The 24,909-nt window shown below is 44.9% G+C and overlaps 1 protein-coding gene across 4 annotated transcripts in view; it reads left to right on the forward strand.

The window, feature by feature from the left end:
- LOC112263397 (rhotekin) overlaps positions 1 to 24,909 on the forward strand; it is a 139,738-nt gene that overhangs the window by 40,105 nt on the left and 74,724 nt on the right. The gene's annotated exons all lie outside the window — the stretch shown is intronic.

Here is a 24,909-nt window from a genome sequence, read left to right on the forward strand (position 1 = left end):
TGTTGGCTCTGCAGATGTTGTGTGTTAGGGTGTTGGGGGTGTGTTATCTAAGTGACAATTGGAGTGCCAGCCACTGCTGGGCACTGTGTTGGACAGTCATATCACCGTTGGCAGCTCACTTCCAGTGTCTTAGTTCATCTGTTCCAAACAGATAGCCAGGTGGTCCATGTGGCTGTCTAATGGGCACATGATGGGCAACTTGGCTTGGTCATAGAGCAATGAATGTCTAATGCATACACACACACACACACACACACACACACACACACACACCCTTTTCAGACCCCATACATATACTCAGTGGAGCTGGCTCCTCTCTCTAGAATAAAGACACCAGCTAGCGGGTTGCACCAGCTAGCTCTCTGGCATTTAGACAGAAACTAGATGCGTCTCCACTGTGTGTTTTTCATTTAACTAAGCAAGTCAGTTAAGAACATTTTTTTTTTTTTTTTACCCGGACAATGCTGGGCCAAATTGGACTCCCGAACACGACCGGTTGTGGTACAGTCCAGGATCAAACCAGGGTCTGTAGTGACGCCTCGAGCACTGAGATGCAGTGCCTTAGATCGCTGCACCACTCGGGAGCTATAGTATCCCTAACCAGAACAGAGTTTAGAACGCTGTCTTTCCCCCTGGCGTTCCCTGCCTCCCTGTTGAACCCCTAACCTATCAACCGCTCAGATATTACCGAATCATCATTGATACACTCATGAGTTGTAACCTTTTTTATTCCAGCCACCAAATGTCTGTCAGTCTCAAACCATTCAATTATACTCTATGAAAGAGCTTGCTTTAAGACACTGACTTGTTTACTGACAAACTGGAAGCAGCCAGTCAATGTACATGCTGAATCTGTGTTCTATGCTGGCAGAGAACGGTGGCAAATACTCTCTCAACGAAGAGATCCTAACTGGGTTGTCAGTCTGTGTAATATCTCAGTAAACAGTATTGCTTGGACAGGCTTGTTTCTCTTCAGTGCCCCCCCCCTCCTTCCCTGCCTGTGTGGGTTGCTGGAACAGCGATTCTTTGTATGTGATGGGGCTGTGCAACCCACTGGAGCTCCAGGATGACGACTTCTCTGTCTGCTGCAGAGAGGCCGTAGCATAATTTGTCTTTTGCCCTAAAGGTCATTTAGAAGAGTGCTGTGCATGATCCAGTTGCTATGGTCTAAAAACACTGCCAACTTCCCCTTTGTTGTCACTGTTGCTGACGGGGAGGACTGTGCCTGTCCAGTGTGCAAACGTGAGTTCTACAGGTAAGACATCTGTTTGCTCATAGAGGGGCAGCTGTTCTGAGCTCATGTGGTTACATAGAATAACCCTGGCGAGGAAGCAGCAGAGCCAGCATTCCAGACAACAAACAAGTGTCAGTGCACCACTCGCAGAATTATAGTCTCTCAGTATTTCCCTTCTATTCATTTTGTGAGGGCCACTGCCACCCCAAAAGATGCAAGTACATACAGTACCAGTCAAAGTTAGAACACACCTACTCATTCCATGGTTTTTCTTTATTTTTACTATTTTCTACATTGTAGAATAATGGTGAAGACCTCAAAACTATGAAATAACACATATGGAATCATATAGTAACCAAAAAAGTGTTAAACAAATAAAAATATATTTTTGATTCTTCAAAGCAGCCACTCTTTGCCTTGGCAGCTTTGCACACTTTTATTATAAGGTAAAGTCCTCCCAGATTGCAGATCCTAGGGCTTCCACAAGATGTCAACAGTCTTTAGAAAGAGTTTCAAGCTGTTTTTTTGGAAAAATGAGCCAGAGATTGTAGTTTTTCTAGGTGGCTCCCATTTTGGCTGTAGTGTTTCCATGCGTGTGGATGAGAGCGCGTTCTTTGGTATTTTTCTCCAGTAAAGACTAACGATTCTCCATCTTAAATTTTTCTATTTATTTACGGACTAGCTAAACTGAGTTTTTATGGATATAAAGGACATTATTGAACAAGAGGACCATTTGTGATGTATCTGGGACCTTTGAATGCCAACAGAAGATCATCAAAGATAAGGCATTTATTTTATCGCTATTTCTGACTTTCGTGGCGCAACTGCCTGGTTGAAATATGTTTTTCATGCTTTTGTATGCGGGGCTCTGCCTCAGATAATCACATTGGGGGGCTTTCAACGTAAAGCCTTTTTAAAAATCTGACACAGCGGCTGGATTAACAAGAAGTTAAGCTTTATTTTGATGTACTACACTTGTGATTTTATGAAAGTTATAAATATTTAATCCTGTAGTTTGAATTTTGCTCTCTGCAATTTCACTGGCTGTTGTCAAAGCGGGTCGCTAGCGGAACGCCTGCGCTAGAAAGGTTAATGTTGTAAATGACTATTGTAGCTAGAAATGGCAGATTTATCTACATAGGTGTACGGAGGCCCGTTATCAGCAACCATCACTCATGCCTGTAATCAAACCCACAAATACTGATGCTCCAGATACTCAACTAGTCTAATGAAGGCCAGTTTTATTGCTTCTTTAATCAGGACAACAGTTTTCAGCTGTGCTAACATAATTGCAAATGGGTTTTCTAATGATCAATTAGCCTTTCAAAATGATAAACTTGTATTAGCTAACACAATGTGCAATTGGAACACAGGAGTGATGGTTGCTAATAATGTAGATATTCCATAAAAAATCAGCTGTTTCCAGCAACAATAGTTATTTACAACATTAACAATGTCTACACTGTATTTCTGATCAATTTGATGTTATTTTAATGGACAAAACATTTGGTTTCCTTTCAAAAACAAGGACATTTCTAAGTGACCCCAAACTTTTGAATGGTAGTGTAGAGTATACAGTTGAAGTCGGAAGTTAACATACACTTAGGTTGGAGTCATTAAAACTAATTTTACAAACACTCCACAAATTTCTTGTTAACAAACTATAGTTTTGGCAAGACGGTTAGGACATCTACTTTGTGCAAGACACAAGTAATTTTTCCAACAATTGTTTACAGACAGATTATTTAACTTATAATTCACTGTATCACAATTCCAGTGGGTCAGAAGTGTACATACACTAAGTTGACTGTGCCTTTAAACAGCTTGCAAATTACAGAAAATTATGTCATGGCTTTAGAAGCTTCTGATAGGCTAATTGACATCATTTGAGTCAATTGGAGGTGTACCTGTGGATGTATTTCAAGGCCTACCTTCAAACTCAGTGCCTTTTTGCTTGACATCATGGGAAAATCAAAAGAAATCAGCCAAGACTTCAGAAAAAGAATTGTAGACCTCCACAAGTCTGGTTCATCCTTGGGAGCAATTTCTAAATGCCTCAAGGTACCACGTTTATCTGTACAAACAATGACGACAAGTATAAACACCACGCAGCCATCATACCACTCAGGAAGGAGAGCGGAGATGTCTCCTAGAGATGAACGTACTTTGGTGCGAAAAGTGCAAATCAATCTCAGAACAACAGCAGAGGACCTTGTGAAGATGCTGGAGGAAACAGGTACAAAGGTATCTATATCCACTGTAAAACAAGTCCTATATCGACATAACCTGAAAGGCCACTCCGCAAGGAAGAAGCCACTGCTCCAAAATCGCCATAAAAAGCCAGACTACGGTTTGCAACTGCACATGGGGACAAAGATTGTACTTTTTGGAAAAATGTAATCTGGTCCGATGAAACAAAAATAGAAATGTTTGACCATCGTTATGTTTGGAGGTAAAGGGTCTGGCCTGCAAGCCGAAGAACACCATCACAACTGTGATGCACGGGGGTGGCAGCATCATGTTGTGGGTGTGCTTTGCTGCAGGAGGGACTGGTGAACTTCACAAAATAGATGGCATCATGAGGAAAGAAAATTGTGTGGATATATTGAAGCAACATAGCAAGACCTCAGTCAGTCAGTTAAATCTTGGTCGCTGATGTGTCTTCCAAATGGACAATGACCCCAAGCATATACTTTCAAAGTTATGGCAAAATGGCCTAAGGACAACAAAGTCAAGGTATTGGAGTGGCACAAAGCCCTGACCTCAACCCTATAGAAGGTTTTGTGGGCAGAACTTAGTGTGTGTGCGCAAGGAGGCCTACAAACCTGACTCAGTTACACCAGCTCTGTCAGGAGGAATGGGCCAAAATTCACCCAACTTATTGTGGGAAGCTTGTGGAAGGCTACCTGAAATGTTTGACCCAAGTTAAACAATTTAAAGGCAATGCTACTACGTGCTAATTGAGTGTATGTAAACTTCTGACCCACTGGGAATGTGATGAAAGAAATAAAAGCTGAAAAAAATCATACTCTCTACTATTATTCTATTTTACATTCTTAAAATTAAGTGGTGATCCTAACTGACCTAAGACTGGGAATTTTTACTAGACTTAAATGTCAGGAATTGTGGAAAAACTGAGTAGAAATGTATTTGGCTATGTAAACTTAAGACTTCGTGTGTGTATATATATGTATATGTGTGTATATATGTGTGTATATATATATATATATATATATATGTGTGTATATATATGTATATGTGTGTATATATATGTGTGTGTGTGTGTGTGTGTGTGTGTGTGTGTATATATATGTATATATATATATATATATATATATATATATATATATATATATATGTATGTATGTATGTTTTATTTATTTATTTATAGTTTGATTAAAAAGCAATTATTTTTATTTTGATAATTGTTAGGTCTCAGACATTTTCTCTCAGCCCCATGACAAAATGTCACTGCTGCTGAACAAAACAATCCTAGAGGAAACACTGGTCCCTAACTCCTTGGTTTGTTTTCAGTCATCTAGAAAGACTTTCTTCTACTCCTCCTAACTTCCCCGTTTGTTCAGGTTTTAACACGTCCCTTTTTGAATAGTCGTGACCACATTCTGGCTCCTCTTTGAGCTGTGTTTCTTGTTTCCCTTTATTTCATGGCTGCCGCTCACCTCCGTTACGACGCCCATTAGGGCCACAGTAAAACGGCTCATCAGTGACAGCGCTGTGAAACACTTCTGTCTCTGGAATGCAGGAATTCCGAGCCCACGCTGCTGCTGGTTGATGGGAACAGGAAACAGCCTAGTGAAATGTGTGGTTCCCAATAGAGGGTCAGCATAATGTCATAGCACAGCCTGGATGGGCACATGCACAAGCACACACATATACACTACTTACACACTTAACTGTATATTATTGACCTATATAGTAGATATGCCTCATGTCTGAGTGACTAAGTAGTGCTCTCCAGGGTCTGTCCTACATGTCCCATGCTCCCTGTCCGCTTACTGAGAGGTCACAGGCAGAAGGGAGGGCCCTAGATGGCCACTCTCCCATGGCTATAATTAGTCTGGAGGCTGTGTGTTCTGGAGAGTGGCCCAGAGGGCGGTCTAAGATTGTGTACCAATGTGCATTGGTCATGTATTGATGAAGCTACAGTAACAATAATGTGTTTCTTACCACCGGAGTGAGGAGAGCAGCGTGCTCAATTTGACTGGAGCTCGGAGCGAGATTCCCCAAGGCTGTAGCCTTGGCCTTCTTGGCCGCTACCAATTTTGCTTCAGTAGCGCTCACTTAATGAGCTCAGGGCATGCCCGGCCCAGCATGCATTTGTTGTCTACTTGTGTGCTGCTATAGCCCCTTGCTACTGTCATGGATGTGGCACAATATTTTCATGAAGAAACCGATAAAACACACCGGTGCAAAAGATGAGGAGCAAGCAAGGGAATGCGGTGATATAGTGTCCACAGCTGAAGAACATTGTGGAATCTGAAAAGACATGTATCCCGAAAGCATGATGGTGTACTTACTATCAAATCAAATCAAATCAAATTTTATTTGTCACATACACATGGTTAGCAGATGTTAATGCGAGTGTAGCGAAATGCTTGTACTTCTAGTTCCGACTGCAGTAATAACCAACAAGTAATCTAACTAACAATTGCAAAACTACTGTCTTATACACAGTGTAAGGGGATAAAGAATATGTACATAAGGATATATGAATGAGTGATGGTACAGAGCAGCATAGGCAACCTAGTGAATGATCTGCAGAGAGGTGCCTATGCTAAAAGAAAGGAACGAGGTGGGTAGTTAAGTGTGTCATTGTAGCAAAGTACTTACAGTGGGGCAAAAAAGTATTTAGTCAGCCACCAATTGTGCAAGTAATCCCACTTAAAAAGATGAGGCCTGTAATTTTCATCATAGGTACACTTCAACTATGACAGACAAAATGAGAAAAAACAATACAGAGAATCACATTGTAGGATTTTTAATGAATTTATTTGCAAATTATGGTGGAAAATAAGTATTTGGTCAATAACAAGTGTTTATCTCAATACTTTGTTATATACCCTTTGTTGGCAATGACAGGTCAAACGTTTTCTGTAAGTCTTCACAAGGTTTTCACACACTGTTGCTGGTATTTTGGCCCATTCCTCCATGCAGATCTCCTCTAGAGCAGTGATGTTTTGGGGCTGTTGCTGGGCAACACGGACTTTCAACTCCCTCCAAAGATTTTCTATGGGGTTGAGATCTGGAGACTGGCTAGGCCACTCCAGGACCTTGAAATGCTTCTCACGAAGCCACTCCTTTGTTGCCCGGGCGGTGTGTTTGGGATCATTGTCATGCTGAAAGACCCAGCCATGTTTCATCTTCAATGCCCTTGTTGATGGAAGGAGGTTTTCACTCAAAATCTCACGATACATGGCCCCATTCTTTCCTTTACACTGATCAGTCGTCCTGGTCCCTTTGCAGAAAAACAGCCCCAAAGCATGATGTTTCCACCCCCATGCTTCACAGTAGGTATGGTGTTCTTTGGATGCAACTCAGCATTCTTTGTCCTCCATACACGACGAGTTGAGTTTTTACCAAAAAGTTATATTTTGGTTTCATCTGACCATATGACATTCTCCTAATCTCCTTCTGGATTATCCAAATGCTCTCTAGCAAACTTCAGACGGGCCTGGACATGTACTGGCTTAAGCAGGGGGACACGTCTGGCACTGCAGGATTTGAGTCCCTGGCGGCGTAGTGTGTTACTGATGGTAGGCTTTGTTACTTTGGTCCCAGCTCTCTGCAGGTCATTCACTAGGTCCGCCCCGTGTGGTTCTGGGATTTTTGTTCACTGTTCTTGTGGTGATTTTGACCCCACGGAATGATCTTGCGTGGAGCCCCAGATTGAGGGAGATTATCAGTGGTCTTTTATGTCGTCCATTTCCTAATAATTGCTCCCACAGTTGATTTCTTCAAACCAAGCTGCTTACCTATTGCAGATTCAGTCTTCCCAGCCTGGTGCAGGTCTACAATTTTGTTTCTGGTGTCCTTTGACAGCTCTTTGGTCTTGGCCATAGTGGAGTTTGGAGTGTGACTGACTGAGGTTGTGGACAGGTGTCTTTTATACTGATAACAAGTTCAAACAGGTGCCATTAATACAGGTAATGAGTGGAGGACAGAGGAGCCTCTTAAAGAAGAAGTTACAGGTCTGTGAGAGCCAGAAATCTTGTTTGTAGATGACCAAATACTTTTTTTCCACCATAATTTGCAAATTAATTAATTACAAATCCTCCAATGTGATTTTCTGGATTTCCCCCCCCTGATTTTGTCTGTCATAGTTGAAGTGTACAATAGGCCATAATTGTTTTTAGCCCAATATTCCTGGCATTATCCAACTTTCAAGGAGCTTTCCGTTTTGATTGGGTTATTTTGCCTAAACCTTTAGGCCTTCTTTTAGAAAAAACAACTCTGCATCCCTGACCAGCCTGGAAAGAGTGGCCAAAAGGGTGTTTAGCATCTCCAGTGGCTCGGCTAGCGCTCTCCAGGCACCATCACATGAGCCTGAAGCTACAGACTCGTTTCTAAAAAATGTTTTCAAAGGCATTGTTTAATTTGTCTTTCATTCTAAGTCACGGCGTATATGCACAATTTATAGACTAACAATGATTTACAACAAAACGTTGTTTAAATGTTGAGAGCTTAATGTCCCTGACTCCCTGTGTGTCGCACTCGCAAATGCTTCACAATGTATATCTTTGTAGGTTATAGCCTAAATAAATCATTTGCTTTCTTTAGACTCTGTCTGGCTCCTGACCTACACTACATGACCAAAAGTATGTGGACATCTGATTGTCAAACATCTCATTCCACAATCATGAGCATTAATATCAATTGGTCCCCACCCCTGCTGCTGTAACAGCCCCCACACCACTAGATGTTGGAACATTGCTGTAGGGATTTGCTTCCATTCAGCCACAGGAGCATTAGTGAGTTGGGCACTGATGTTGGGCGATTAGGCTGGCTTGCAGTTGGCGTTTCAATTCATCCCAAAGGTGTTCGATGGGGTTGAGATCAGGGCTTGGTGCAGGCCAGTCAAGTTCTTCCCACTTTCGACAAACCATTCCTGCATGAACCTCGCTTTGTGCACAGGGGCATTGTCATGCTGAAACAGGAAAGGGTCTTCCCCCAAACTGTTGTCACAAAGTTGTAAGCATTGTAAACATTGTCTAGAATGTCATTGTATGCTATAGCTTTAAGATTTCCCTTCACTGGAACTAAGGAACCTAGCCCAAACCATGAAAAAACAGCCACAGACCATTATTCATCCTCTATCAGACTTTATAGTTGACACTATACATTATACACTATTCTACTGACAATGTGTGTCTATGGAGATTGCATGGATGTGTGCTCAATTTTATACACCTGTCAGCAACGCGTATGGCTGAAATAGCTGAATCCCCTATTTGAAGGGGTGTCCATGTCCTTTTGTGTATAGAGTTTATATGATTAAGATAACGTGGCCTATTTTTGAAATGATAAGAGCTTCTTACAATACTTTTTCATGTTTATTAAAATACTTTCATTCAAATCATATGGTTTGGTTTCAATACTTCAAAACCAAGTGGTAAGTCATTAAAAAAAGATGGTTGTTGGTTAAATTGTGATTTAAAAAAAAATAAATAAATGGAGCTAATTTGGAGGCAGTTTATTTTTCTGCCTGTGAGCACGAAGCATCTTTTTAGCAGAGTGGTTGGAAAGGATGTGAGCGATGAGCAGGATTTCCGACTCCACTCGCATATTCTCTCTGCGTGTGCGTGATCCTACACCCAGCTCTCACACCGGGGGTGCCCTTCCCCACTCAGCAGGGGTCCAGACTGGAGCATGGCAGGATGCTACCGGGCTGCTGAACCCCTCCCCTCTTGTTGCTCCAGACGCCGCCGGCGCGCTGCTGCCTCTGATTGGCGAGTGATTAGACAGATCACAGATCATCTGCTCAGGATTAGTTAACCCAACAAGTAACACCCCAGTAAGACCCAGCCAGCCCTACCCAGGCTGAACAACAACACTGGCATGGCTTCTTTTATATCCACAGTGACGATACTGACAACAGTTGTGAGCAACAAAAGCATCAAAGAGATTGAAGACCCAATTTATTTCAATTATATTTTTGGGTTGAATGTGTGGTCGTGAAAGGAATGTAGGTTCCTTATTGTACCTGTACAGTAATGTAGACTAACAAGGCAGATGTGAATGCCATCACTGCTTGAGTAACGTGCTGCTGATCCTGGCACGCTTTTTGCCATGGTAACCGAGCTTCTGACCCCCCGGCCATGACCTCCACAGGGTCAATGTTTGGATGCTGCCAGGGCGGTCTTTCACACAACCCTAAACTAGCCATGGCCAGAGTCAGTTCCACTGCCCTGCTCTGGGTCTTGAAAGGTGACTGGAACAAGTTAAACTGCCTGAGTACCTACTGCCTACTTCAGACAGGCTGCCATCACATACTTAGGTCAATTCTGATTTTGTTCATTTACTTAAGGCACAGAGGACCAGAAGAAATTGTGTACATTCAAAGGTACTGCAAGGGTCCATCCACCCATTCATTGAGTCAGCAGGGAGATCCAGGGTCTCCTCTCCCACTGTTGGTTCAGCAGTAAGGTTGTTGAAGTAGCCTAACTGATCGCAGACCTGCCTTCCACAGAGAAGGTGTGCAAGCCAACCCAGATAGGCCTGTTGAGTAGCTGAATATACAGTCCTGCATGAGGCCAAAACATTCCTACACAACGGGTCACTCCACTCCTCCCATGTATGTTTTTGAAGAGTAGTAGCTATGTCAGTAAGCCTTTATACAGAATCATGTTGTTTCGGTGAGGGACACTACATGTCTGTATCCTCATCCTGATCTCTCTGGGTTCTATCGTAAATGGGACTCTGTCTTTGCATCTGTCTCTTTGTAACTGTGCCCTGCATGGCTGTGCCACCAATATTCCCTGCAGTTGTGGAGAGGGAGTGGGCATGGGGGAGGTGGTGGGGGAAAAAGGGGGCATTGTATATGGTCGCCCAGCCCTCCACTGGCCCCAGCTTGGGTCCTGGTTTGGTTAGGACTAGGAGCAGGCCTCGCCTCAATGGGCACTCTGTGTGCAGGAACCGGTGAAATGCCTCGGCTTGAGCCAGCTTCCCTTGATCAACACTAGCCAGGAGGGTGCAGGAGGAGACCGCCAGCCCAGCAACAGTAGCTGGGCCCGACCCAGCCTCTCCAACCCCTCTTTCTCTCCCCTCTTTTGCCCTGCTGCCCACTCTCTCCTTCCACTCGAATGTCCTGCTCTGGCCTTCCCATGCACTCTCTAACAAGTGTAATTCCCTCTATTCTCATCCACATTCCTTTGGAAAATCTCTACCATGACCTTGCTTTCACTCTTCTTTCTCTATTTTCTTCCTAGCCTAGCACACCTCACACAAACCTAGCACTATGGCATGATAAGATATACATCAATACAGTGCCAGAGCAAATCAAATTGGCACTGAGTAGAAAGTTGTACATTCAATCCCTCCAAAAAAAAGCAAACTTAAAAACCACACTTTTATAGTGTCAACAACCTCATAAGTAACTGGATTGCTCAAGCGGTGAAATTTAAAACACAAGCCATAAACTCAAAATTTACTCTGGAGATGCAGCTGGCTGTGGATGTTGTTTTTACAGATGGTGGCGATCTTTGAATGTATATAAATGTACTGCTTGTGTGTGGAAAAAGCTTTTCATGTTTGTTTTTGTTTTTTTGCTCTTAAATGTTTGCTTTTCTATTTGTACATGTAATTTACATATGTGGTTATTCTGTTTGTGTACTTTGAGATTACAGTATTTGTACATATGCACATGAATGTGTTTTTTCTTTTGTGATTATAGAAGTGAATTTTGGCATAGAACAGAAATCCATGCCCATGTTATTATTTGTGTATTTTTATCTGTGTGGGAATTTATACATTGGGGAAGGCATCAGCCAGGGGACCAAGAACCACCGGCCTGAGGAGAGAGACGTGAAAAGAGGGTGAGATCCGGTAGTTATTGGGAAGCGGTAAGTTACCTCATCCCCTTCGGAGGACTTTGAATGGTCCCACAAACTGGGGGCTCAGCTTCTGACAGGGCAGGCGGGAGGTTCCTGGTGGAGAGCCAGACGCGATCCCCAGGAAGGAAGGGTGCCTCACTGCGGTGGTAGTCAGCCTTCTCCTTCTGGTGACAGACGGCATGTTGGAGCCTCACGTGGGCAGCTTCCCAAACATCCTCTGCGTGCCGGGACCACTCATCCACAACAGGGGCTTCGGTCTGGCTCGGGTTCCACGGGGCCAGGGACGGCTGGTACCCCAGGACGCACTGGAAGGGAGACAACCCGGTGGAGGAGTGATGAAGTGAGTTCTGTGCGTGCTCTGCCCAGGGAAGGAACCGGGTCCACTCCCTTTGCTGGTCCTGGCAGTAACTTCTCAGGAACCTCCCCAGCTCCTGGTTGGTCCTCTCCACCTGCCTGTTGGACTGAGGCTGGTACCCGGATGTCAGGCTGACCGTGACCGTGACCCCCCCCCCCCAGGTTTTCCATGAAGGCTCTCCATACATGCAACGTGAATTGGGGACCACAGTCTCCGACCATGTCCTCCGGAAGGCCATAGTGCCGGAAGACCTGCTGAAACAGTGACCTCAGCGACCTGGAGAGTGGTAGGGAGACCAGAGAGAGGGATAAAACGGCTTAATTTGGAGAAGCAGGTAGCAGCACTTGGTGGTCAAATCAATCAAATTTATTTATATAGCCCTTCGTACATCAGCTGATATCTCAAAGTGCTGTACAGAAACCCAGCCTAAAACCCCAAACAGCAAGCAATGCAGGTGTAGAAGCACGGTGGCTAGGAAAAACTCCCTAGAAAGGCCAAAACCTAGGAAGAAACCTAGAGAGGAACCAGGCTATGTGGGGTGGCCAGTCCTCTTTTGGCTGTGCCGGGTGGAGATTATAACAGAACATGGCCAAGATGTTCAAATGTTCATAAATGACCAGCATGGTCGTATAATAATAAGGCAGAACAGTTGAAACTGGAGCAGCAGCACGGTCAGGTGGACTGGGGACAGCAAGGAGTCATCATGTCAGGTAGTCCTGGGGCATGGTCCTAGGGCTCAGGTCCTTGAAACTGGAGCAGCAGCACGGCCAGGTGGACTGGGGACAGCAAGGAGTCATCATGTCAGGTAGTCCTGGGGCATGGTCCTACTTCCTGATTCACACTTTGGGACACCGAATAGGACAGGAGAGGTACTCCAGATATAACAAACTGACCGTAGCCCCGACACATTAACTACTGCAGCATAAATACTGGAGGCTGAGACAGGAGGGGTCAGGAGACACTGTGGCCCCATCCGAGGACACCCCAGACAGGGCCAAACAGGAAGGATATAACCCCACCCACTTTGCCAAAGCACAGCCCCCACACCACTAGAGAGATATCTTCAACCACCAACTTACCATCCTGAGACAAGGCTGAGTATAGCCCACAAAGATCTCCGCCATGGCACAACCCAAGGGGGCGCCAACCCAGACAGGATGACCACATCAGTGAATCAACCCACTCAGGTGACGCACCCCTTCCAGGGACGGCATGAGAGAGCCCCAGTAAGCCACTGACTCAGCCCCTGTAATAGGGTTAGAGGCAGAGAATCCCAGTGGGAAGAGGGGAACCGGCCAGGCAGAGACAGCAAGGGCGGTTCGTTGCTCCAGAGCCTTTCCGTTCACCTTCCCACTCCTAGGCCAGACTACACTCAATCATATGACCCACTGAAGAGAGAAGTCTTCAGTAAGGACTTAAAGGTTGAGACCGAGTTTGCGTCTCTGACATGGGTAGGCAGACCGTTCCATAAAAATGGAGCTCTATAGGAGAAAGCCCTGCCTCCAGCTGTTTGCTTAGAAATTCTAGGGACAATTAGGAGGCCTGCGTCTTGTGACCGTAGCATATGTGTAGGTATGTACGGCAGGACCAAATCAGAGAGATAGGTAGGAGCAAGCCCATGTAATGCTTTGTAGGTTAGCAGTAAAACCTTGAAATCAGCCCTTGCTTTGACAGGAAGCCAGTGTAGAGAGGCTAGCACTGGAGTAATATGATCACATTTTTTGGTTCTAGTCAGGATTCTAGCAGCCGTATTTAGCACCAACTGAAGTTTATTTAGTGCTTTATCCGGGTAGCTGGAAAGTAGAGCATTGCAGTAGTCTAACCTAGAAGTGACAAAAGCATGGTTAATTTTTCTGCATCATTTTTGGACAGAAAGTTTCTGATTTTTGCAATGTTACGTAGATGGAAAAAAGCTGTCCTTGAAATGGTCTTGATATGTTCTTCAAAAGAGAGATCAGGGTCCAGAGTAACGCCGAGGTCATTCAGTTTTATTTGAGACGACTGTACAACCATTAAGATTAATTGTCAGGTTCAACAGAAGATCTCTTTGTTTCTTGGGACCTAGAACAAGCATCTCTGTTTTGTCCGGGTTTAAAAGTAGAACGTTTGCAGCCATCCACTTCCTTATGTCTGAAACACATGCTTCTAGCAAGGGCAATTTTGGGGCTTCACCATGTTTCATTGAAATGTACAGCTGTGTGTCATCCGCATAGCAGTGAAAGTTAACATTATGTTTTCGAGTAACATCCCCAAGAGGTAAAATATATAGTGAAAACAATAGTGGTCCCAAAACGGAACCTTGAGGAACACCGAAATTTACAGTTGATTTGTCAGAGGACAAACCATTCACAGAGACAAACTGATATCTTTCCGACAGATAAGATCTAAACCAGGCCAGAACTTGTCCGTGTAGACCAATTTGGGTTTCCAATCTCTCCAAAAGAATGTGGTGATCGATGGTATCAAAAGCAGCACTAAGGTCTAGGAGCACGAGGACAGATGCAGAGCCTCGGTCCGATGCCATTAAAATGTCATTTACCACCTTCACAAGTGCCGTCTCAGTGCTATGATGGGGTCTAAAACCAGACTGAAGCATTTCGTATACATTGTTTGTCTTCAGGAAGGCAGTAAGTTGCTGCGCAACTGCCTTTTCTAAAATTTTGGAGAGGAATGGAAGATTCGATATAGGCCGATTAGTTTTTTATATTTTCTGGGTCAAGGTTTGGCTTTTTCAAGAGAGGCTTTATTACGGCCACTTTTAGTGAGTTTGGTACACATCCGGTGGATAGAGAGCCGTTTATTATGGTCAACATAGGAGGGCCAAGCACAGGAAGCAGCTCTTTCAGTAGTTTAGTTGGAATAGGGTCCAGTATGCAGCTTGAAGGTTTAGAGGCCATGATTATTTTCATCATTGTGTCAAGAGATATAGTACTAAAACACTTGAGCGTCTCTCTTGATCCTAGGTCCTGGGAGAGTTGTGCAGACTCAGGACAACTGAGCTTTGAAGGAATACGCAGATTTAAAGAGGAGTCCGTAATTTGCTTTCTAATAGTCATAATCTTTTCCTCAAAGAAGTTCATGGTGGTGATGGCATTGAGACCTCTGGAGTCAATACACGGATGAAGACCCCCTCCCCTCCTCCTTGGCCACACAGAAGAAACCTGCCGATACGGGGGAGGTGGATGGGCGGATGAAAACCTCCATCGCCTCGGCTTCAGCCACCAACGGGGTAGATGCGGAGGCGCATTGTCTCTTAGCAGCTCGATGGCACAGTCCCAGGGACAATGAGGGAGACGGGTGGCGCGACCCTTGGAGAAAACCTCCCGGAGATCCTGGTAAACCTCCGGGATGTTGGCCTGAATGGTAACCACAGGACTCTCAACTGATGTGGAACAGGGTTAGGGAAAGCAGGTCTTCCGGGTGCCCAGGCTGTAATCTCCATCCTCGGCCAGGAGATGTTGGGGTCATGGCTTTGGAGCCATGTGAAGCTGAGGACATTTTTCTACGGGTGCCTGGATGATAAGGAAGGGGAGGCTTTCTTGGTGCAGGGGTCCAACGGTGATAGTGGTGTGTGTGACTGTGCCAGATCCCAGTGGTCGGTTATCCAGTGCTTGAACCAGAAACAGAGAGGAGAAAGGGTATGATGTCGTCTTCAGGGAGGAGGCAAAGGCCTGGTCAATAAAATTCCCTGCGGCACCTTAATCCACTAGAGCTGGATGGAATTCCGTCATTTATCTGTAAGGGACAAATGGGCATCGCTGACCTGGACAGACTGCTGAATGGGCTGGGTGCTAGGTCGACTCATGGTAGAGGATTATCCGCTCGTTGGGGGAGACGCCCCTTGAGAAGATCTAGACGTTGAAGAACGTGAAGGACCTCATCCTTCGACGTCCCCAGTTGCGCCAGCTGATCGTGGAGTGGGCAAAGTACAGTATCAGTGAAAGGTTTGGACACACCTACTCATTCTAGTTTTAATTTGTATTTTTTTACTATTTTCTACACTGTGGAATAATAGTGAAGACCAACTGAAATAACACATTGAATCATGTAGTAACCAAAAAAAGTGTTCAACATCAATATATTTTAGATTCTTCAAAGTAGCCACCCTTTGCCTTGATGCCAGCTTTGCACACTCTTGGCATTCTCTCAACCAGCTTCACCTGGAATGCTTTTCCAACAGTCTTGAAGGAGTCCCCACATTTGCTGAGCACTTGTTGGCTGCTTTTTCTTCACTCTGCATCCAACTCATCCCAAACCATCTCAATTGAGTTGTCAGGTGATTGTGGAGGCCAGGTCATCTGATGCAGCACTCATCACTCTCCTTCTTGGTCAAATAGCTCTTACGCAGCCTGGAGGTATGTTGAGTCATTGTCCTGTTAAAAAACAAATGATAGTCCCACTTAGCGCAAACCAGATGGGATGGCATATCGCTGCAGAATGCTGTGGTAGCCATTCTGGGTAAGTGTGCCTTGAATTCTAAATAAATCACTGACATTGTCACCAGCAAAGCACCATCACACCACCTCCTCCATGGTTCACGGTGGGAACTACACATGCGGTGATCATCCGTTCACCTACTCTGCGTCTCACAAAGACACGGCGGTTGGAGCCAAAAATCTAAAAGTTGTACTCATCAGACCAAAGGACAGATTTCCCCTGGTCTAATGTCCATTGCTCGTGTTTCTTGGCCCAAGCAAGTCTCTTCTTATTGGTGTCCTTTAGTAGTGGTTTCTTTGCAACAATTCGACCATGAAGGCCTGATTTCACACAGTCTCCTCTGAACAATTGATGTTGTCTGTTTCTTCAACTCTGTGAATCACTTATTTGGTCTGCAAATTCTGAGGCCTGTAACTCTCTAATGAACTTATCCTCTGCAGCAGAGGTAACTCTGGGTCTTCCTTTCCTGTGGCGGTCCTCATGAGAGCCAGTTTCATCATAGTGTTTGATGGTTTTTGCGACTGCACTTGAAGAAACGTTCAAAGTAATTGAAATGTTCCGTATTGACTGACCTTCATATCTTAAAGTAATAATGGACTGTCATTTCTCTTTGCTTATTTGAACTGTTCTTGCCAGAATATGGTCTTTTAGCCCTATTTGGTATCTGCCTGGTGGGTGATAACTACCGAGTGCTAGATAAAGGGGAAGTAATCAGGGAGGTGATGATGTCCAGGTGTGCCTAATGATGAGGTGCAGGTGTGTGTGTTAGGAAGGTTGCCAGGTGTGAGTAAAGATGGGTTGCCAGGACCGATGGTTAGGAGACCGGCGACATCGAGCGCTGTCGAAGGAGAACGGGCGTAGACGTGACATGTGTACACACGGCTATTTTGTGTTGCGTGGTTAACAAAGAAACCTGTCATCCTATATGCTTAGTTGAGTTATTTATGTAACTTTAGCTGTGATACAAATGTTGGGCTATAATTGTTTTAGACATTATCAGACTGCATGATCAAATCAAATTGTATTTGTCACATGTGCCGAATACAGCAGGTGAAATGCTTACTTACAAGCCCTCAACCAACAATGCTTTAAGAAGTTAAGAAAAAAAATGTGTAAAGTAAAAAATAAACGTAACAAATAATTAAAGAGCAGCAGTAAAATAACAATAGCGAGGCTATATACAGGGGGTTCCGGTACAGAGTCAATGTGCGGAAGCACAGGTTAGTGAAGGTAATTGAGGTAATATGTAAATGTAGGTAGAGTTAAAGTGATCATGCATAGATAAACAGAGTAGCAGCAGTGTAAAAGAGGGGTCTGGGTAACCCTTTGATTAGCTGTTCAGGAGTTTTATGGCTTGGGGGTAGAAGCTGTTCAGAAGCCTTTTGGACCTTGACGTGGTGCTCCGGTACCGCTTGCCGTGCGGTAGCAGAGAGAACAGTCTATGACTAGGGTGGCTGGAGCCTTTGACAATTTTTAGGTCCTTCCTCTGACACCGCCTGGTATAGAGGTCCTGGATGGCGGGACGCTTGGCCCCAATGATTTTCTGGGCTGTACCCACTACCCTCTGTAGTGCCTTTTAGGTCCGAGGCCGAGAAGTTGCCATACCAGGCAGTGATGCTCCCTAATCCTAACTCCCGCTGAGACACCCTCGGAGAGTGGAGTCATGGCCAGGGTGTGTGTGTGCGCACTACAGTTCTGAGGCTCGGAAGGAGAGAAAAGCTGTCAATGCTCATAAATGACTCTAAATGACTCTAATATATCCCCCCCCAAGCAGACACATCGATGGCTCTGAACAAACTTTATTTAACTCTCTGCAAACTGGGAACCATATATCCGGAGGCTGCATTCATTGTAGCTGGGGATTTTAACAAGGCTAATCTGAAAACAAGACTCCCTAAATTTGATCAGCATATCGATTGCGCAACCAGGGGTGGAAAGACCTTGGATCATTGTTACTCTAACTTCCGCGACGCATATAAGGCCCTGCCCCGCCCCCCTTTCGGAAAAGCTGACCACGACTCCATTTTGTTGATCCCTGCCTACAGACAGAAACTAAAACAAGAGGCTCCCACGCTGAGGTCTGTCCAACGCTGGTCTGACCAAGCTGACTCCACACTCCAAGACTGCTTCCATCACGTGGACTGGGAGATGTTTCGTATTGCGTCAGATAACAATATTGACGAATACGCTGATTCGGTGTGCGAGTTCATTAGAACGTGCGTTGAAGATGTTGTTCCCATAGCAACGATTAAAACATTCCCTAACCAGAAACCGTGGATTGATGGCAGCATTCGCGTGAAACTGAAAGCGCGAACCACTGCTTTTAATCAGGGCAAGGTGTCTGGCAACATGACCGAATACAAACAGTGCAGCTATTCCCTCCGCAAGGCTATCAAACAAGCTATACGTCAGTACAGAGACAAAGTAGAATCTCAATTCAATGGCTCAGACACAAGAGGCATGTGGCAGGGTCTACAGTCAATCACGGACTACAGGAAGAAATCCAGCCCAGTCACGGACCAGGATGTCTTGCTCCCAGGCAGACTAAATAACTTTTTTGCCCGCTTTGAGGACAATACAGTGCCACTGACACGGCCTGCAACGAAAACATGCGGTCTCTCCTTCACTGCAGCCGAGGTGAGTAAGACATTTAAACGTGTTAACCCTCGCAAGGCTGCAGGCCCAGACGGCATCCCCAGCCGCGCCCTCAGAGCATGCGCAGACCAGCTGGCCGGTGTGTTTACGGACATATTCAATCAATCTCTATACCAGTCTGCTGTTCCCACATGCTTCAAGAGGGCCACCATTGCTCCTGTTCCCAAGAAAGCTAAGGTAACTGAGCTAAACGACTACCGCCCCGTAGCACTCACTTCCGTCATCATGAAGTGCTTTGAGAGACTAGTCAAGGACCATATCACCTCCACCCTACCTGACACCCTAGACCCACTCCAATTTGCTTACCGCCCAAATAGGTCCACAGACGATGCAATCTCAACCACACTGCACACTGCCCTAACCCATCTGGACAAGAGGAATACCTATGTGAGAATGCTGTTCATCGACTACAGCTCGGCATTCAAAACCATAGTACCCTCCAAACTCGTCATCAAGCTCGAGACCCTGGGTCTCGACCCCGCCCTGTGCAACTGGGTACTGGACTTCCTGACGGGCCGCCCCCAGGTGGTGAGGGTAGGTAACAACATCTCCACCCCGCTGATCCTCAACACTGGGGCCCCACAAGGGTGCGTTCTGAGCCCTCTCCTGTACTCCCTGTTCACCCACGACTGCGTGGCCACGCACGCCTCCAACTCAATCATCAAGATTGCTGACGACACAACAGTGGTAGGCTTGATTACCAACAACGACGAGACGGCCTACAGGGAGGAGGTGAGGGCCCTCGGAGTGTGGTGTCAGGAAAATAACCTCACACTCAACGTCAACAAAACTAAGGAGATCATTGTGGACTTCAGGAAACAGCAGAGGGAACACCCCCCTATCCACATCGATGGAACAGTAGTGGAGAGGGTAGCAAGTTTTAAGTTCCTCGGCATACACATCACAGACAAACTGAATTGGTCCACTCACACAGACAGCATCGTGAAGAAGGCGCAGCAGCGCCTCTTCAACCTCAGGAGGCTGAAGAAATTCGGCTTGTCACCAAAAGCACTCACAAACTTCTACAGATGCACAATCGAGAGCATCCTGGCGGGCTCTATCACCGCCTGGTACGGCAACTGCTCCGCCCTCAACCGTAAGGCTCTCCAGAGGGTAGAGAGGTCTGCACAACGCATCACCGGGGGCAAACTACCTGCCCTCCAGGACACCTACACCACCCGATGTTACAGGAAGGCCATAAAGATCATCAAGGACATCAAACATCCGAGCCACTGCCTGTTCACCCCGCTATCATCCAGAAGGCGAGGTCAGTACAGGTGCATCAAAGCTGGGACCGAGAGACTGAAAAACAGCTTCTATCTCAAGGCCATCAGACTGTTAAACAGCCACCACTAACATTGAGTGGCTGCTGCCAACACACTGACACTGAAACTGACTCAACTCCAGCCACTTTAATAATGGGAATTGATGGGAAATGATGTAAATATATCACTAGCCACTTTAAACAATGCTACCTTATATAATGTTACTTACCCTACATTATTCATCTCATATGCATACGTATATACTGTACTCTATATCATCGACTGCATCCTTATGTAATACATGTATCACTAGCCACTTCAACTATGCCACTTTGTTTACATACTCATCTCATACTTTACTCATATGTATATACTGTACTCGATACCATCTACTGTATCTTGCCTATGCTGCTCTGTACCATCACTCATTCATATATCCTTATGTACATATTCTTTATCCCCTTACACTGTGTATAAGACAGTAGTTTTGGAATTGTTAGTTAGATTACTTGAGGGTTATTACTGCACTGTCGGAACTAGAAGAACAAGCATTTCGCTACACTCGCATTAACATCTGCTAACCATGTGTATGTGACAAATAAAATTTGATTTGATTTGACCCTACCAGTCACTGAGCCCCAAGTGGCCAAAATCTAGGGCTCTTTAATATTTAGCTTAACATACATACATACATACAGTTGAAGTCGGAAGTTTACATACACCTTAGCCAAATACATTTAAACTCAGTTTTTCCACAATTCCTGACATTTAAGTCTAGTAAAAAATCCCAGTCTTAGGTCAGTTTGGATCACCACTTAATGTGAAATGTCAGAATAATAGTAGAGAATGATTTATTTCAGCTTTTATTTCTTTCATCACATTCCCAGTGGGTCAGAAGTTTACATGCACTCAATTAGCACGTAGTAGCATTGCCTTTAAATTGTTTAACTTGGGTCAAACATTTCAGGTAGCCTTCCACAAGCTTCCCACAATAAGTTGGGTGAATTTTGGCCCATTCCTCCTGACAGAGCTGGTGTAACTGAGTCAGGATTGTAGGCTTCCTTGCGCACACACACTAAGTTCTGCCCACAAAACCTTCTACAGGGTTGAGGTCAGGGCTTTGTCATGGCCACTCCAATATCTTGACTTTGTTGCCCTTAGGCCATTTTGCCATAACTTTGGAAGTATGGGGTCATTGTCCATTTGGAAGACCCATTTGCGAACAAGCTTTATCTTCCTGACTGATGTCTTGAAGTTGCTTCAATATATCCACAATATATTTTCTTACCTCATGATGCCATCTATTTTGTGAAGTGCACCAGTCTCTCCTGCAGCAAAGCACCCCCACAACATGATGCTGCCACCCCCGTGCTTCACGGTTGTGATGGTGTTCTTCGGGCTTGCACGCCTCCCCCTTTTTCCTCCAAACATAACGATGGTCATTATGGCCAAACAGTTCTATTTTTGTTTCATCAGACCAGAGGACGTTTTCCCAAAAAGTACGATCTTTGTCCCCATGTGCAGTTGCAAACCGTGGTCTGGCTTTTTTTATGCCGGTTTTGGAGCAGTGGCTTCTTCCTTGCTGAGCGGCCTTTCAGGTTATGTCGTTATATGACTTGTTTTACTGTGGATTTAAGACATGAAGGTCAGTCGATCCGGAAAATACACTGCTCAAAAAAATAAAGGGAACACTTAAACGACACAATGTAACTCCAAGTCAATCACACTTCTGTGAAATCAAACTGTCCACTTAGGAAGCAACATTGATTGACAATACATTTCACATGCTGTTGTGCAAATGGAATAGACAACAGGTGGAAATTATAGGCAATTAGCAAGACACCCCCAATAAAGGAGTGGTTCTGCAGGTGGTGACCACAGACCACTTCTCAGTTCCTATGCTTCCTGGCTGATGTTTTGGTCACTTTTGAATCCTGGCAGTGCTTTCACTCTAGTGGTAGCATGAGACTGAGTCTACAACCCACACAACTGGCTCAGGTAGTGCAGCTCATCCAGGATGGAACATCAATGCGAGCTGTGGAAAGAAGGTTTGCTGTGTCTGTCAGTGTAGTGTCCAGAGCATGGAGGCGCTACCAGGAGACAGGCCAGTACATCAGGAGACGTGGAGGAGGCCGTAGGAGGGCAACAACCCAGCAGCAGGACCGCTACCTCCAGCCTTTGCAAGGAGAAGCAGGAGGTGCACTGCCAGAGCCCTGCAAAATGACCTCCAGCAGGACACAAATGTGCATGTGTCTGCTCAAACGGTCAGGAACAGACTCCATGAGGGTGGTATGAGGGCCCGACATCCACAGGTGGGGGTTGTGCTTACAGCCCAACACCGTGCAGGAGGTTTGGCATTTGCCAGAGAACACCAAGATTGGCAAATTCCCCACTGGCGCCCTGTGCTCTTCACAGATGAAACCAGGTTCACACTGAGCACATGTGACAGTCTGGAGACGCCGTGGAGAACGTTCTGCTGCCTGCAACATCCTCCAGCATGACCTGTTTGGCGGTGGGTCAGTCATGGTGTGGGGTGGCATTTCTTTGGGGGGCCGCACAGCCCTCCATGTGCTCGCCAGAGGTAGCCTGACTGCCATTAGGTACCGAGATGAGATCCTCAGACCCCTTGTGAGAACATTTGCTGGTGCAGTTGGCCCTGGGTTCCTCCTAATGCAAGACAATGCTAGACCTCATGTGGCTGGAGTGTGTCAGCAGTTCCTGCAAGAGGAAGGCATTGATGCTATGGACTGGCCCACCCGTTCCCCAGACCTGAATCCAATTGAGCACATCTGGGACATCATGTCTCACTCCATCCACCAACTCCACAGACTGTCCAGGAGTTGGCGGATGCTTTAGTCCAGGTCTGGGAGGATCCCTCAGGAGACCATCCGCCACCTCATCAGGAGCATGCCCAGGCGTTGTAGGGAGTTCATACAGGCACGTGGAGGCCACACACACTACTGAGCCTCATTTTGACTTGTTTTAAGGACATTACATCAAAGTTCGATCAGCCTGTAGTGTGGTTTTCCACTTTAATTTTGATTGTGACTCCAAATCCAGACCTCCATGGGTTGATCAATTTGATTTCCATTGACAATTTTTGTGTGATTTTGTTGTCAGCACATTCAACTATGTAAAGAAAAAAATATTTAATAAGAATATTTCATTCATTCAGATCTAGGATGTGTTATTTTAGTGTTCCCTTTATTTTTTTGAGCAGTGTATATTTTGCTGTGTTTAACACTTTTGGTTTCTACATGATTCCATGTGTGTTATTTCATAATTTTGATGTCTTCACTATTATTCTACAATGTAGAAAATAGTAAAAATAAAGAAAAACCTTTGAATGAGTAGGTGTGTCCAAACCTTTTGTGTTTGTAGTAAATTACACAGGCATAGTACAAAAAAAAGAAGCTCATCGCTCAGGTCTTCAGTCGTGAGGATAGACTAAAATAAGTAGGCTAAGCGGGAAGATGCTAAACTTGCCAAATTATTTAATTGGAGTGTACATTGTGGGTGTTAACTTCAGATGCTTTGAATTTGATTCCCTTTTTGGCTCTCAGTTGGGCGTCAACCAGCCGAAGTATGTGGCTTTTAACATCCATGTCCTTTTTCACTGGCCAGTAAATTCACACTAAAACGTTGACCTCTGGACCTCTTGCTGCTGCATAAAAAATATGTATTTCAGCTTTTGTATTGGTACTGTTCAATTAATGACATACCAGTAGATGTAAACATGTCTCAGCACAATTTCCCTAGGTCATAGGAAAAATAGTACACTGCTCTCTGTGGTTCTCAGACTATTGTAGTTGTAGAAGACCAGGTGAGTCCCTTTATACTTGTACCCATATATGGGTTGAAAATTACATATTTTAGCACTGATAAGTGCCTAAATTGGAACGCAGAGACTATACAGTAACATGCTATAAATGACGTCAGAGCTCAGGTTCTGTGCATCACAGCGCTGTATGGGTCTGGCTGACGGACGTTTTGAACTTGAGCACTGCACGTGACAAGACATTGCCTCTTCCCTCCCGCTACTTGGGCAACTTTTGCACATTTGTGGCAGTCCGAGTGAGGGGAAATGCAGTAAATTAAGAAGACTATGAATTTTGAAAGATGTGACATTGAGGATTATAATAAATACCGCTTTGATGTCATACAAGCAAGCCGAACACACGTACACGTAAGGCGCTTCACATTTTTTTCGTTGCGGCACACGTACCTGAATGCACACGACTCCTTTCTATGCACTCGGATAATTCGGATTCTCTGAATTGCCCTGTGAATGCATAACACTGTAAGATCGTATTTTATAATTTAGCTAGTCATGTTAGCAATAGAACAAGCTTTCAAATGATGCCCACCTTACCCAGATTGCGATCTAAAATGGGGCGTTTTTGGATTGCGTAAACAACATTGTGTGACGGCGGGGATGGATGCAGGGTTGGGTTCCAAACAAACAAACAAAACTACAAGTGTGCTTGCTCTAGTTCCTCAACGGCTCATCTAGGAGAGCTAATAAAAGCACCTTTATAGTTGAGAACTCTTTGAGTCCTACAAGTGCATTTAAATGAATTAGGAACACTCCACACTTTTGGAGATTGTCTCTACATTTTGATACTTACAAGATCACATTGAAAAGACTGGTCTAGACGGACCACTTCAGGGACGTGGTCAGGGATGCATCGTATGTGGATCTCTTCTCAATCTGGACACAATCAGGCTACCGAAAAGTGCATACAGTGGGCGACGTCATCAGCACTCCTCCCACAAGTCTCCAGAAAACCAGAGAGGCACCTTTTCATTATAATGTTGGAGGAAATGCGTTCCTAGCGTAATATTTATAATCATTTTTAGTTTTTTTTGTTTGGCTAGAGTTTTTCTAACCTG

The sequence above is a fragment of the Oncorhynchus tshawytscha genome, linkage group LG12 (genome assembly GCF_018296145.1).
Source record: "Oncorhynchus tshawytscha isolate Ot180627B linkage group LG12, Otsh_v2.0, whole genome shotgun sequence".
Lineage (NCBI taxonomy): Eukaryota > Metazoa > Chordata > Actinopteri > Salmoniformes > Salmonidae > Oncorhynchus > Oncorhynchus tshawytscha.